Source organism: Phacochoerus africanus, chromosome 1 (assembly GCF_016906955.1).
Source record: "Phacochoerus africanus isolate WHEZ1 chromosome 1, ROS_Pafr_v1, whole genome shotgun sequence".
NCBI lineage: Eukaryota > Metazoa > Chordata > Mammalia > Artiodactyla > Suidae > Phacochoerus > Phacochoerus africanus.
This window is the reverse complement of record NC_062544.1, coordinates 148,017,932-148,032,374: the sequence shown is the minus strand read 5'-3', so window position 1 is coordinate 148,032,374 and position 14,443 is coordinate 148,017,932. Positions and strand designations below refer to the sequence as shown.

Sequence of the window (14,443 nt, the reverse complement as noted above, 5' to 3'; positions counted from 1 at the left end):
GGCTAAGGACTGTGTGTTTCTTTCTGGGAGGGGGGCTATGAACTGTTGCACCTCAGATGGTGGTGATTGCTGCACAGCCCTGTGAATGCACCAAAATACACTGAACTGACACTTTTAAAAATATTGTTTAACTTTTAAAAAATGTTATTGAATTATAGTTGATTTACAATGTTGTGTTAATTTTTGCTGTACAGCATAGTGGATCAATTGTACATATATACATTCTTTTTAAGATTCTTTTCCATTATTATTTATTACAGGATATTGTATATAGTTCCCTGTGCTATACAATAGGACCTTGTTATTATCCATTTTGTATGTAATAGTTTGCATGTACTAATCCCATACCCAGTCTATCCCTTCCCAACCCCCTCTCCCCCTTGGCAATCACAAAAAGTCTGCTCTCTATGTCTGAGTCTATTTCTGTTTTGTAGATAGGTTCATTTGTGTCATAGTTTAGATTCCATATGTAAGTGATGTTCATATGGTATTTGTCCTTCTCTTTTTGACCTACTTTGCTTAGTATGAGAATTTCTAGGTCCACCCATGTTGCTGCAAATGGCATTATTTCATTCTTTTTTATGGCTGAGTAATCTTCCATTGTATATATATACCACATCTTATTTGTCCATTTCTCTGTTGATGGACATTTAGGTTACTTCCATGTCTTGGCTATTGTAAATAGTGTTTTTGTGAACATTGGGGTACATGCATCTTTTCAAATTATAGTTTTGTCCAGATATATGCCCGAGAGTGAGATTGCTGGATCATATGGTGGCTCTGTTTTTTTATGTTTGTTTGTTTGGTTTTTGTTTTGAGGAACCTTCATACTGTTTTCCATAGTGGCTGTACCAATTTACGTTCAAATTGGGCACTTTAAAAGGGTGAATTCACATAATTTATATGAATTATATCTCAATAAAGCTTTTGTGAAACTTGGAGATTTGAAGTGGAGAACATTGTTTATTACTATTACTCCATTCCTTTGATTCTGAGCAAAGTTGTATGTTTCACGTGAGCCTTTGCTCACTTGAAAATATTTTATAAAGTATTAGTTAGCTTGATCATGGTCTACGGTGTAAGGTGGTCCATTCAGCGGAGGTCTGAGTGCTAGGACTTGTGTCTTGGGTTATGGGACCTTCTGTGCTGAACACGATCGGCTCTGCTGAAGGACCTGACAGCCTAGCGTCATGCTTTCTTTATGATGGGCGTTGTGCATGCAGTAAATTCAGGTCATCTTTACAGAAAATACTTGGTGTGTGTTGGGGTTGAGTGTTTGGATCCTGGGAGTGTGGAGAAGAGGGATGGGGTTCTGCGGAGCAGTCACATGCACAGGTAGCCACATGTCCGGGTGTGTTGCTTTCCAGCTTGAGCCCCGGCCGTTCGCTCCCCTCGGCCTGCAGAGTGAAGTCCAGATTCTTTGGCGTGGCCCCGTGGCAGAGGCTACTCCAGAACTTCCCTGCAGGACAGCTGCCATGGGGGTAGTCGCATTGGAAGTGCGCAGAGGGAGGGCTCATGGACTTGACTGCCTGATCCCCTGGTGATCACTTTGAGGGAGCCTTAGAGGTGCTCGAGCCTTGGGTCAGCCAAAGCGCAAGATGCCCCCAAACACCACTGTCCGTGGGGCTTTCTCTCCTCTGCCTTGTCCCCTTGCTGTGCTTTCACCATGCCGTGTACACCCCTCGGGCTCAGGGCTGCCATTGCTGTTTCCCACCACTCTGTACCTACTGGCAAACTCCTGCTCATCCTTCAAGACCCAGCACCATTAAGCCTCTCCAAAGGCCTGTGACCTTGGTCAAGTTGCTAAGCCACGTTTTGCTTCCATTTTTCTTCCCTGTAGATTAAGACTAGTAGTCATGGTGCCTACTGTATGGGTAATTAGGAAGAGGACATGAAATTCATGTACATAAAGCTTTTGGAAAACCTCTTGGCCCCAAGTAAATGCTCCTAAATGTTATCTATCATCCTGATTATTCATTTCAGGCAGAGGGGTTGGCCCCCTCCCCTGCTTCCTCAGCACCAGCACACACAGCCTTTACTAACAGCAAATCACAGGAGGGAATCCTGTACAGTCCCTGAAAAGCCTGCAGCGTGGCCACAGCTGCACAGATAAGGTTGTTCTCTTCGATGAAGAGGGTGGGTGCAGGGTTCACATTCACCTCTTTTCTTTTTTTTTTTTTGTCTTTTTTTGCTATTTCTTTGGGCCGCTCCCGCAGCATATGGAGGTTCCCAGGCTAGGGGTCGAATCGGAGCTGCAGCCACTGGCCTACGCCAGAGCCACAGCAACGCGGGATCTGAGCCGCGTCTGCAACCTACACCACAGCTCACGGCAACGCCAGATCATTAACCCACTGAGCAAGGGCAGGGATCGAACCTGAAACCTCATGGTTCCTAGTCGGATTCGTTAACCACTGCGCCACGACAGGAACTCCTCATCTCTTTTCAATAGTCATTCTGGGGAGGCTGAGGAAAGGGATTTGACCCAGTGACCTTAGGGCTCCTTAGAACACAAGATCTTTGTTGCCTGCCCAGGTGCTGGGTGTGGGCTGAGGGAGCAGATGGGGTAAGACGAGGGCACGGTTTTGGAATCATAAAGGGGCCGAGTTTCTCTGCTTTTTGTCCGCAGCCCCATCCTGACCCTGGACCGACTCTGCTCCCACCCAGGAACCTAAGCAAGTCTGGGGGCTGTTCTGTCTCGATGCACTGAGCCTCCTGGGGGAAGGAGACTTCCTGCTACGCCCAAGACCACTCAGAAGGAAGATTTGTTTCAGGACACACCCCAGGGCATAAGGGAAAATTGTTTAAATATAATTGCACCCTGTTTCAGAGGTGCTACCTCCTTCCCCTGTCCTTGAACCTCCTTACCTTGTTCATTTTCATTTTTGCAAGTGTAGACCTGATGTACCCCGCTTGATACTCGGGGGCTACGTACGCCCCTCCCCTGCCCCCGGAAGACGAAAACATCCGAGTTTGCCTTTATACCTTGTGTGACCTGCTCCCTGGGGCCCTCCAAAGGCCACCCAGTCCCTTGCAGGCTGCCTACCTCTTGCCGTTTGTGCACCTGAGTTCAGCTGCACCTTTGAAGTGGAGGGCAAGCCTTTCATCTTCCTTCATTTTCACTTAAGGACAGCCCAGCCTTTGATCAGCTCCATTTTCCTCTTTCTTTGGTTCCCTAATGAGTCACTTGGAGGTGAGGAGAGTCCTGAAGTTGGCCCCAGAGGCCCCAGCTTTTATGAGCACAGTGGTTGTTTGACCTTGCTATCTTAAGTCAATATGCCAGAGGGAGCCAGCCCTCCTTGGCCTCTCATTGATAAAATTTGCTCTCTGGATAATGTAAACTTCAAAGGACAGATGGGGGTGGGGTGGAGAGCTAGAACTAGAAGGAAGATGTTGGCAGCACCCCCTCCCCTGACATTTGAGGGTTGTTTCATGTGGGGGAACCCCACCCCCACCCTCCCCAGTCCACTCAGCAGCATGTGGGGGGGTTCAGGTTTTGGAAACACATTAAATTCAGCATGCTCGTGGTGTGTTTGTTTTCAGATTAACTTTTAGGACTTTTTTGTTTATTACCTAACAGCCTCTTTTCTTGGAACTTGGGGAGGATACAAAAAGTTCTCCTTGGTTGGATATAATTTTTACAAGGATCTTATAAGATGTTATAAGGAAATCTTAAAGACTTCCAATTACTTCAGAAATCTGAGTGACAGACCTGCCATTGTCCCTTTAAAAGGCAACTCACAGAGTCCCATAGTCTTTGGTTAGGCTGCACACTATGGCTGTGCATTTTTCTTAATGAAATAAAATTATGTTTGATATTAAATATTCATATGTCTATATGAAATTAGCTGTTTGCCTTACCGGTAAGTCTCCAATGAAAGTTTTAGTGCTGTCTCAATCTGATCAGTGTACTTCAGACTTCACTTTCAGTAGTCTCTTACTTTTATGTTGGAGGATGCAAACAGCTTTTAATAATAGCTTATGCAAACTATAATTATTGAAATAAAATTTGTAGGAGTTCCCGTCATGGTGCAGTAGTTAATGAATCTGACTAGGAATCATGAGGTTGCCGGTTCAATCCCTGGCCTTGCTCAGTGGGTTAAGGATCCGACCTTGCCGTGAGCTATGGTGTAGGTTGCAGACGCAGCTCAGATCCCGCATTGCTGTGGCTCTGGCATAGGCCGGTGACTACAGCTCGGATTCGACCCCTAGCCTGGGAACCTCCATATGCCGCGGGAAGCGGCCCTGGAAAAGGCAAAAAGACAAAAAAAAAAAAATTGTAAAAGGACCTCAAAATATGTTGTACACTATGAAAAAAAAAGCCAAAAAAACAGCGTAACTATGTATTAGCTTGGACATCAATTTAATAAATGATGGCATGTTATAATTTTTTAGTATTGGTTTATTTTAACATAGGGTAAGTTTCATTTGAGTGTGTTTTAAATCACTGTTCTCAACTTTTATAAATATAAATAATATAAAATATTATTATTTGAGGTGTTTGCTGTTCTTCACAACTCAGGTGTTACCTAGAAAATTACCCCTTGAATAAGTGTTGATTAATCCTGAATAAGTGGAAGTTCATAGCACAACCACTGCCACTAAAACAATAGATATCTATATTATTTTACCTTTTTTGATGGTTATTAAAATTTTTTTTGACAGTACCCAAGGCTTGTAGAAGTTCCCAGGTCACCTGCACCACAGCAGTGACCCAAGCCATTGCAGTGACAACAATGATACTTAACCCACTGTGCTGCAGGGAAACTTCAATGTATTGCTTTACTTTACAGAAAATTTGGTGTAAGTTTTTTTTCTCCAGTGATAAATATCATCTTAGAATGTTAAAAGGGTCCAGGGAAGGTAATGAAAATATGGATGTAGAAGGTTAATTAAACTTTGTTAGTACCAAACTGTGGAATTTAACATACGGAGTTATACTGTTAATTCTTTTTTCTTTTTCATTTTGTCTTTTTAGGGCCACACCCGCAGCATATGGAGGTTCCCAGGCCAGGGGGTCAAGGTGGAGCTGTAGCTGCCAGCCTACACCACAGCCACAGCAGCGTCAGATCTGAGCTGCATCTGTGACCTACACCACAGCTCATGGCAATGCTGGATCCTTAAACCACTGAGTGAGTCCAGGGATCGAACCTGTGTCCTCATGGATACTAGTCAGATTCATTTTTGCTGAGCCATGACGGGAACTCCTGCTAATTCTTTAAAAAAAATTTTTTTTTTTATTAAAGTACGGTTGATTTACAATGTTCTGTCAATTTCTACTGTACAGCAAAGGGACCAGTTGTGTGTGTGTATATATGTATATGTGTGTGTGTATATATATATATTCTTTTTCTCATATTGTCTCTTATCATGTTCTATCATAAGAGATTGGATATAGTTCCGTGTGCTGTACTACAGGACCTCATTGTTTAACCATTCTAAATGGAATAGTTTGCATCTCCCAACCCCAAACTCCCAATATACTGCTAATTCAATCTTTGTTTTCCTTCTTATATATTGGTAAACCGGAAAAAAAGTGTAGCTTTCTGCCTCTTTGAATTCATAGTCTCTCAGTTTACAGAGAAGAACAGCGGAAGTACTGAGGGAGTGATTAGGCGGAAGATGAGAGTGGCCTGTTTTGAAAGGGTCGGGTGAAAGCACAAGCTGAAACACTTGTCCACTTCTCTCATTGTCCCTTAAGGTGTCTCTTTGACCGACCTCTTCTCCCACTCACGGGTGTGAACATTGGTCCCCTCCCACCCCCACGTGCATCCCTGCCCTGTCCTCTGGGCCAGGTCTGCCCATCTGAACATCTCCCATCCCAGCTCGTCATCAGACCCCTTCTCTGCGTTCCTCTCCAGTGGTGTCAGCATCACAGTGGCTCCGCCTCTTGTCCACCATCAGCTCTGAACTCGTTGCCTGGGCTCACAGTCTCTTATTATCAGACACATCAGTCCGTCTGGCCTAAATTCTGAAATGGGCCCTTTGTTCTAGTGAGATGGATCTCATGCCCACACAACGCCGTCCTTGCTGCTTGCCCTTGCTCGTATAGCTCTTCCCATCTGCCCTGCACTTCCCCACCATTTCCAAGTGTTCAAATCCTGCCTGATTTTCAGATTCCAGCCCTGATTAGATTATTAGAGCTAGGAGTGATGTCTTCCTCATATAAAATGTCCATAGCTAGTCCCGCCCATGTAATGAGTTTATTTTTATCTTTAAATTAATCTTTAGATATTTGAAAACGTTCTCCGTTTTAATCCCTAGCATGGTAACCATTGACAGGTATCAAACCTATGTGAGAAGTTCTTTGGGGTCCTCAGTGATTTTTTTTTTTTTTGGTGTGCCACAGCTTTATTGAAGTATGATTCATATACCGTATAATTCACCCATTTAAAGAGCATCTTTTTATTTATTTTTGTGGGGTTTTTTTTCAAGATTTTAATTTTTTTTATTATAGTTGATTTACAATGTTCTGTCAATTTTTGCTGCATAGCAAAGTGACCAGTCATATACACACATACACATGTATATATGTTCTTTTTTTTCACATTATCCTCCATCATGTTCCATCACAAGTGACTAAATGTAGTTCCCCGTGCTATACAGCACGATCTCATTGCTTATCCACTCCAGATGCAATAGTTTGAATCTACTAACCCCGAACTCCCAGTCCATCTCATTCCCTCCCCCTCCCCCTCCCCCTCGGCAACCACACGTCTGTTCTCCAAGTCCATGAGTTTGTTTCTTTTCTGTAGACAGGTTCATTTGTGCCATATATTAGATTCCAGATATGATATATCATATGGTATTTGTTTTTCCCTTTCTGACTTACTTCACTTAGTATAAGAGTCTCTAGTTCCATCCATGTTGCTGCAAATAGCATTATTTTGTTCTTTGTGGCTGCATAGTATTCCATTGTGCACATGTACCACATCTTCTTAATCCATTCATCTGTCGATGGACATTTAGGTTGTTTCCATGTCTTGGCTATTGTGCATAGTGCTGCAGTGAACATAGAGGTTCATGTATAGTTTTCAATGAAAGCTTTTTCTGGTATATGCCCAGGAGTGGGATTGCTGGGTCATATGGTAGTTCTGTATTTAGTTTTCTGAGGTAGCTCCATACTGTTTTCCATAGTGGTTGTACCAATTTGCATTCCCACCAACAATGAAGGAGGGAACCTAAAGAGCATCTTTTAAAAAATTATTTATTTATTTGGAAGGAGGGACAATTTTATGTGTAAAGAACAACTCTTCTGCTTTGGCATTTACATTCTCCCTTATAATTACTTATCTCAGTGACCTACTACTCCTATTAGCACTGCAGCTTCTCAAGGTAGATACCAGATCTCAGCCATCTTTGGGTTTTCCTTAGGGCCAAGCATAGTGCTGCAGACATATCGGGCACCAAAATGCTTTTGAATGAACCACGTCCCTGCTTTTCTTCTGCCATTTCTGAATCCCACACTTTCTTTAGGTAGGCCTAGATTCAACAATTAGCAATCTGCCTTTAAAATAAGGTTGATTTCCAGGGGGATCCAGCAGGGATGCACATTTCTATTAACAGTCAGGTTGGGACAAGGACCGTCTCAGGAAGAGAGCTTGTGTGGTTGTGTGGTTGCTCTCAGAGCAAAGGATGATGCACCAGGGTTTGCCCCCTGGATGTGCCAGGTGGTGGGAAGATGGAAGTGCAAAATCCCAGCCTGAGTGAACAGCATGGGGAATAGCGAAGATGGGAAGGAGAGGGGTACGGCTGGAGGAATGGGCCGTGGAGGTCTCAACCACTAGGTTGAGAACTTGCAGACTTGGTTTCAACAATCTCAATCAGGGGCTTAAAACTCTTGATGGTGGGAGGCTGGACGACCATGTTGAAGGACTCTCTTCCCGCCTACGGCCATACCACCCTGAACGCACCCAATCTCGTGTGAAGGACTCTCTTCCAAGGCATGAAGTGATGTGAGAAGGGATAATTGGAAGGATGAACTTAGTACCAATAGCTTTTATGTGCCTGACCTATACAAGTCCCTAACGCAGCAGGTGTTTTTTGAGTGCCTGCTATATGTGTTCCAGGAAACATACAGGCCAGTCCCTGATCATGTTGGGTGTTTCCTTATCTTTTTCTTTCACTGTCTTTGATGTAAAAATGCTCTGTCCTATATCAGATGTGTGCTGATTTGTAATCAGGGGATGCCCTGTTTTATCTACCCTAACTCTCCAGTCTCTTATAGAGCAAATGAAAGATGCTCAATAAATGAGCAAGAGATTGAGTGAGTGTGACAAGATGCTCACTACTGTATTTTTACTCTGGAAGGGAGAAGGTTAGTTTCTTATGATAGAGAAATTCTGTGGGCATTACCTCAGGCGAGCTTAGTGTCACCAGCAATAGGACAAAGTGGCCTCAGGTGCCTCTGATGCTATGCCTTCGATCCCATTTGATCTGTGCCTCACCACTCTCACTTTCTTGCCAAAAATGTTCACCTTGGATCTAATCATGATGAAATGATCAGATCACCAAAAGTTATAGGACAGTTAATTCATCTAGATCATTTAAATGCATCAGTGTCATGAAAGAGGAAGAAAAACAGAAGTTCTTTTAGGACCCATTGTGTGATTCTTGATTGGTTCCTGGATCCTGCCCCCGCCTCCTGCCCTTGCCAACACTACCCCCCCAAATAAAAGATATAGTGGAGTTCCCATTGTGGCTTAGTGGGTTAAGAACCTGACATAGTGTCCCTGAGGATGCGGGTTCCATCCCTGGCCTGGCACAGTGGGTTAAGGATCTGGTGTAGGCACGAGCTATAGTGTAGGTTGCAGTTGCAGCTCCAGTTCCACCTCTAGTCCAGGAACTTCCATATGTGGCACATGTGAGCCTAAAAGGAAAAAGGAAATATATAGTTCATTTGGGGAATTTGAATCTGTATTGGATATTAGATAATAATGGTATATCAGCTTTACCTCTCTTGGGTGTGATGAGGATATGGTGACTCTGAAGAGGAGTGTCTTCCCTTGTAGGAGACACTTGAAGTATTTGGGGTGTAAAATTATGTTTGCAAGTTACCTTAAAAGTTATAGCAATTTTAGTTAAAAAAAAAGTGTATATATGTGAATAAGTAGACAAAACGAATCAAAGTGATGGGATGTTCACTTTTCATTCAACTTTTCGGTAGATTTATGTTGTTTTTGAAATGAAAAGTTGGAAAAGGCAAAATTATGTACTTGGATACTTGGCTCTTTCAGTGATAAAGATTACACAATCTCGCTTTAAATTGCTGGTTTGGCCAGTCTTCACAGTGATGAGGTGCTTGAATTATGTACATGCCTGAGTTCTCAATGCTGTTTCCCTCTTGGTGTTGTGGACTCTTTGAACTTTGTGTCCTATTTTACTCCTTGGAGAATTCACTCTGTGGTGTCTGATACCAGCCTGTTGAGCAGTGAAAGGTAACAGTGCAGTGAGTTTCTGCCTCTCTGTGGGGCAGCAGAAAGGCCTGGCCCTCTGAGATACTGGGCTTGGGATGGATGTTTGTCGTGTCCCAGCTCCCTGCCAGCTTTCACTCCATCAGGGGTTTGGAGCTGATAGATTTTGTGTTTGGGGGAGTCTGGCCCGTCCATGGCCTTCAGGCATCCCTATGCCACTCTGTATATGAATTTGGAATCATTTCCTGGGAGCCTCATCTTATTCCTTAGGGTCTGGACTAGGATATTCTGCAAAGAACAAGATTGCCTTTCTCTCTCGATGGGCAGTAGCAAACATCATGGTTTTTGCTCAAAAATCTGTAGTTGTTGGTTTTGTGTGTCTATGGCCGTGCCCTTGGGGATCAAACCTGCACCACAGCAACAACAATGCTGGGTCCTTCGCCTGCTGTGCCTCAAGAGAACTCTGGTAGTTTTGGAGCTGGAGAAGGGCAGGCTCTGTCCTTGGTCTCAACCTACCAGCATCAAAAAGGGCACTCCTGGGGCAGGGGCGGAGGCGGCGGCTGCCTTTGGGTTGGGTTTTGAAAGTGGAGATGACCGAATGGGTCCAGAGGAATTCTGAAGGCCTTCTCCTGGGGAGAAATGTGTTGGAAAGAAGCCAAGGAATGGAGAGTCTGCATGGGGGAGGAGTGCTAGTTGACCCCGCACCCTTTGATCCTTGAACTAGATCAGGGCCTCTGCGAGGATTCACATGGTCACTTTCACACAGGTGGAAACAGTCCCAGAAAGTCAGGGAGCTGCCCCAAGATCACCGGCTGTTCCCTGTGGAGCAGTTATGTAAGGCTCACTGACCCGTGCTCCTTGGCCCTGTGTCCCATCTTTGATTTGCTGGTGGAAACTGTATGTGTGCTCGCCTCTCGTGAACCGTGGGAGTAACAGCGGAGATGGTCCTTTGTCCCCATTGTCTCATCCTCTAAATGGGAGTTTGTCAAAGGATGGAACTCAACAGATAGTGTAGTAATAAATGGCCTATTGAGGGCTGGGACTTCCCTGTGAGTTTTCCCTGATAATCACACAAATCCCTCCAGGTAGCTGAAGCAGTAGAGGCTCGAGAGAGATGAGGATCACACCACTGATTCCAAAGCCCACCACGTTCCTCTGCTCCAGGCTGGTGTGGTCAAGACATGGAAATAAGTTACAGGGCCACACTCTGCCCACATGCCAGAATTACGGAAAGGAGCCAGTTGTGAGATGTCCACTCCAGAGATTCAGTGTTAGGGGAAGTCAAAGGAGGGAAGGTTTAATTTTCTAATCTCTCCTTCCGCTCCCCAAATACTCTCTTTTTTCCCTCCTCCAACGGTCAGTGACTGATTCTAAGGTTCAGTGCTTTCAGGGCCCCTGGCCTAGTCAGTATCCTGTCAATGAAAGAATGTGTAGAAAATGCAGATGCTAGCCTGTTACCTCAGATATTTAACCTACTTCATGCCAAAGGACTGGAAGAGAGCGTTTCTTTGGCTATTTTTACCCACTTATATTTTGAAGAGGTGAGACCATCTCCTGCACTCCCCACCTGCTTAATTCCTCTACTTCATGGCTGCTGGATCCCCTAGGAGGTGGCATTCCTACTGAAGAAGTTAGTGCAGGCTCGTTGCTTTGCCTCATTCAGCAAGTCCTTCTAAGCATTTATAAACTCTACTAGAAAGAAAGTTGAGCCTCCAGCAAAGCGCCTGATTCCAATACCATCTGCAAACACTTTGCTTTCATAATTCTACTCTTTCTTATTAACAGTAACATGTTGCAAAAGTAGATTTGTGTGTAAACACAGCAAAGAATTTCTGGCAGGCTTAGAAAGTCTTTTCCATTAAGGAGGGTTCTCTGCCCTTGACATCCAAGGTTCTTAAAATGCTCTTATCTCCTTGGAGTTCACGATCACGTGTCAGTGCTGGGGCCTCAGACGGACATGTAAGGATGTGTGACTCATTGTACCCATGTCCCAATATCCAGGCAGACACAGTACAGTAAAAGCAGGGCTTGTTCTTTGAGACTCAGATTCCCTGATTTACTCTGTACCCCCTGAAGCTCTGATCAGAGCTGCAGGCTGTGGCTTTAGAAGACCTAGAACAGAAGCTGATGTGCTTCCTAGGTCTGCTTCAGGAAACCAAGGATGCAAAGAGGTGTTCAATCTTTATGAACCCCAATTATGACTTATGAATCCACAACACAACCTAACACTGAGATTTGTGCATCTTCAATTTAATTATGTTGCCATTAGGTACCTAAATTTTTCTTTAAGATGAGATGCTATATATCCATAGATGATATGTTTAGTAAATTACTTTGAGTCTTCTTACTTTGTGATCATTTCACCCAGGTTAGTACTACATAATCTGTGAAGAAACAGTTTAGTTATAAAGTGAATTCAATAGGGTGAGATTGCATAGACTTTTTTTTTTTTTGACCCATAGCACGACACAGTTATTTTAAATGATATAGAACTTGATAATTTAATGAATAGCAACATATGGATGTGAATATAACTTTTTAAATTTTTTTTATTTTATTTTTTTGTCTTTTTGCCTTTTCTAGGGCTGCTTCCTGCGGCATATGGAGGTTCCCAGGCTAGGGGTCTAATCGGAGCTGTAGCTGCCGGCCTACGCCAGAGCCATAGCAATGCGGGATCCAAGCTGCGTCTGCAACCTACACCACAGCTCATGGCAACACCGGTTCCATAACCCACTGAGCAAGGCCAGGGATCAAACCCGCAACCTTATGGTTCCTAGTCGGATTCATTAACCACTGAGCCACAATGGGAACTCTGAATATAACAATTTTTAATTTACTTTAAAATATTGTTAGTGCTTTTCAATATCAGATTAACCTTTCTCTTTAGTTTACTAAACTATCTTAATGTGTGTCTATAGAAAGGAAATTGGGAATTGTAGACATCTTACCATTTCTTTGGGATTACTTTTTTACCCCATTTCCTCTTGCCCTCAGAGAATTACAGATGTTTAAAACCATTAGGGATTGTTTACACTGGCAGCATTGGCACTGTCTGGGTGCAATCTGGGTGAGACCCTCATCTGTCTCTGAGACCTTCCCATTTATCAGTGCTTTTCAGAGAGATCCCTGGTCTCTCGTCCTTGTGCTGAGGCACAACTTGAGTCTCTACACTTTTCCTGGTACTGAGTCAGGAAGTTCACTTGCTTTCTGTGCCAGCCCATTGCTCTGCTCCCCTCCTGGGAGCAGATGTGCTCTAATCCAGACATGGCTTCCAGATGTTAGATTGCTTCCACCTCAGCTCATCCCACTAGGTTAGGTTACTCAGGATAGACCAAGTGGTGGAAGCGATTTGGTCCCAAAGTGAAGCACTTTATTCTTTGCATAAGACCCATGTTTCAGCCGTGTCCTTGACTCTTCCATCCTCTCCTTCCTTGCTTGTTAGTTAGCTTGGGCTGCTGGAACAGAGTACCCCAGGCTGGGGGGCCTACACAGCAGACATCCACTCTCTCATGGTTCTGGAGGCTGGACTTCGAGATCAAGGTGCCATCAGGGTTGTTTTCTCCTGAGATGCCTCCCCTTGGCCTGTAGATATCCGTCTTCATGTTCACATGGTCTTTCCTCTGTGTGTGTTTGTGTGTGTCTGTGTGTGTCTGTGTCCGTATCCTAATCTCTTATAAAAACACTGGTCTTGGGAGTTCCTGTTGTGGCCCAGCAGATTAAGACCTGACTAGTATCCATGGGGATGTGGGTTTGATCCCTGGCCTTGCTCAGTGGGTTAAGGGTCCAGCCTTGCTGCAAGCTGTGGCATAGGTTGCAGATGTGGCCTGGATCTGGCATTGCTGTGGCTGTGGTGTAGACAAGCAGCTGCAGCTACAATTCAACTCCTAGTTTGGGAACTTCCATATGCCATGAGTGCAAACATAAAAAGAAAAAAAAAAAAAGAACACTCCTCTTATTGTATTGGGGCCCACCCATTTGACCCTATCTCACATACAGTCACATTCTGAGTATTTGGGTTAAAACTGAAACATAGGAATTTGGGGGATACAGTTCAGCTCATAAGACTCCCTTCCTGCCCTCACCCTTTATCCCTTCATTCCTTTTGACTCTTTCTCCCATTTCCTGCCTTCAGTTGTCTTCCTCCCACTTCTTTTCCTTTAACTTGTGAAGCACTCCTGCACAGCTAGAAAGGTTTTGAAAATTGGGAAATCTAAATGCCAGCTTTCTTCTTCCAGCCCTTCTCTTAATCAGCTTTGTGACTTGAGCTATTCACCCATCCTGAAACATTAATTTCCTTGGCTGTAGGATGGGAGTTATTCCTCCCCACTTTCCTTACAGGATTATAGTCAGGAAAACCCAGAATAACTTCTCATATTTTTAAATGCTTTTAAGGTAAAATAGACTAATACAAGGAACAAGAAGGCTCGACAAAGTGAATGTCCATGGATTGTTTGGAGTAGTTGAAATTCTAATTAAAATGGTGTATTTTCAACTCTCCATGTTTTACTCTGATGTTGTTAGCCTTAATTATTATTAGCAGTCATACAGGTTGTGGTTTTTTTTCTTTTTCTTCCTCTCTTTTTCTCAACAGTCTCACTGTTGCTCTAAAGAAAAGACGAGTGCTGCTCCAGCCAAGCTCAGTCAGAGGTCTAGCATAGACCCCACTCTCACCCCTGATTGACTGGACAAGTGTGACCTTTGGCTGAGGTTCAGCTCCAAACATACGCTTGGGCTCTGCAAGTTTAGAGCCATGAGTCTCAAGTGATAGTGGGAAAGGTACTTTGTGTTGCACCCCGAGGGGGGATGGGAAAGGGGGCTCATTACAGAGTCGTGGAGTCGCATGTCATCCTGGTACTGCTGGCAGACACTGCGTCACATCTTTTATCTCTGCTGGCTTGCCGGGGGTTCATCATGTTGTCTAACAGCCCTCCTTTTTAAAGAAAAAAGTTGAGCAGAGTGGGAATGGGGATAGCCACAAGTTGAACTGTGTGAAGGAGGTTGACTTCCCTCTAGACTCCCCAGCTGCTAGTCCC

The 14,443-nt window shown here is 44.1% G+C and overlaps 1 protein-coding gene across 4 annotated transcripts in view; it reads left to right on the top strand.

Annotated features, from left to right (window-relative positions):
- The window catches only part of VGLL4 (vestigial like family member 4), a 176,399-nt gene that overhangs the window by 115,460 nt on the left and 46,496 nt on the right, over window positions 1–14,443 (top strand). The gene's annotated exons all lie outside the window — the stretch shown is intronic.